Consider the following 2,139-nt stretch of genomic DNA (forward strand, 5'->3'; position numbering starts at 1 on the left):
CAGTTTCAGCCAGCACCATGAGGAAATCCCCTCTGCTTTAGCTTTTACAAGAAAAGCAACTCTGAAACGACCAATATGCTTTTTGCTGTTTCTGCTCTCCTGGCCCTCTTCTGTCTATGAAACTGGACTCCTCCGCTCACTCATTCTATCTGCTGGAATGATGCTGCCCGGTTCTAGAATTACAGATAAAAGCCAATTAAGATCTTTAAACTAAATTTGTTGTGATTTTGCCTTTGACACACCCTTCCGGGGAGAAGCACTGACTAGCAGTGAGCAGGAGGGAACTTCAGCAGAGTGGAGCTTTCTCTGTGCAGATCCCCTGCTGGTGGCCTGGAGTTGGTGCGGGAGTCTGGCTGTGTGGGGAGGGGCCTCGCTAGGAGGCGGAGAGGCTGAGGAAGAGAAGCAGATAGGGATGTAAGTTCAGATTTGGACGTTCGAGATTAGGGCACCCAGGGAGGCCCCAGAGGATGCCAAACCTGCTGATGCCTGGGTTTGGCTTGCAGAAGAGGGACAGGGCTGGAGAGAGATCCATGGGGGAGCAGAAGGACCAGCAGTGTGAGACCCTGGAAGGAACACCAGAAACTCCAGTGAGTCCTGGACACACAGCTGGTACCCACCAGAGGCTGAGAAGGGACAGCTGGAAGGGTCAGAGGAAAACAAGGACAGTCGCTAACTGCTTGCACTGACCCAATGCCTGTACAACCCATACGGTAGAAACGAGGCCTTAAGAAGACTACAAAATGCAGCCAACCAAAATTTGGGGCTACTGGCCTCTGATGGTCCCACAACCTTCCTCCTAGGGCCCCTTCCCCCCCTGCAGCCCAGGTGTCCTGTGCTGTTCCTTTTTGGGGCCTGGGGTGATGAGGCCCCAAAAAGGCCCAGGGTCTCCAGCTCTGGAGTTACAGGGCCCCAGGGTCAATCCTGCCTCTTCCATTATGAGCTGTGGGAAGGTCATGTAACACATCCATCCTCATTTTCTTCATCTGTAAAATGGGAGAATGGATGGTCCGTTCCTCCAATGGCACCTGTAAAATTACACGAGGTTAATAGATCTGCAACATAACCGGTGCCACTTTAGACAAGCCCAAGTACAAAATGGTGCCGTCCACCTCCTCCCCTCCCCTCCCCCTTTCCCTTTACAAGAAGCCTCCTGACTTAAACAGAAACCCCTTTTGGCTTGCTTCTGCAAGGACGCAGTTCTCCACGGCAATCCACATTAGCATAATGACCCTCTTTGATGGTATCAGCCAGCCCTTGTTGCACTATATAAGCTCTACCACCCCCACACCTGGTGCTGTCCCCTTTTCAAGGCAGTCCTGGGCTGCCTGCCATTTTGAGCACAGCCCAGCAGATTTCCTTCTTTAATAAAGCTTGAACAGTACCCAGCATCTCGGCTCACTTTCTTTCAGAGGTGATGGAAGGGTAACGGGGACAGAAGGAACTCCCGCAATGGCTCCTTCTGGGGGGCTTCTCAGTGCACAGCAGTGCCCCCCAGGCTCCCGGTCACACACTGCCCTCAGCAGGGAGACGGGGAAGCAGAGGCTCTTGGCAAGGAGCGCTGCTGTTTCTTCCTTCTGCCCAATTAAACTAACGGAGGCAAGGGAACCCATCAGCTGCTTGACATTTCCTGTGCTTCCAAAGCTGAGGGTGCCAGGCAGAGGAGGTCATGTCTCAGTCCTTCCAGGTGCCCCTGCTATGGTTTGAACGATGGTGTCCCCTCCAAAATCCGTGTTGAAACAGAATCCCCAATGCAATGTAGGGACTCCATGGGAACCTGATCAGGGACACACCCTAGCAATATGTCGCCCTTCCGGGTTCTTCTCCGCAGTAAACAAGCCCACCCGTGCCAAACCTCAGCCAGTCACAGGTCAAGGCTCACCTCCTGCCCAGCCCCGTCCAATCAGCTACCGCCCCGTCCACCCCCTATCCAACCCCGGAACGCAGCTCCCTATAAATGTACACGCAGTCCTTGAATAAAGCGGAACTTCTCTGGCGAACTGTCAGCTCGGGTCCGTGCGCCCTTTCAGTGTCCCCTCCAAAATCCGGGTTGAAACAGAATCCCCAATGCAACAGTATTAAGATCTGTGGCTTTTTGGGAAGGGATTAGTCCACAAGTGCTCTGCAGATGGGATTAGTGCC

The sequence above is a fragment of the Galeopterus variegatus genome, unplaced genomic scaffold (genome assembly GCF_000696425.1).
Source record: "Galeopterus variegatus unplaced genomic scaffold, G_variegatus-3.0.2 Scaffold12755, whole genome shotgun sequence".
Lineage (NCBI taxonomy): Eukaryota > Metazoa > Chordata > Mammalia > Dermoptera > Cynocephalidae > Galeopterus > Galeopterus variegatus.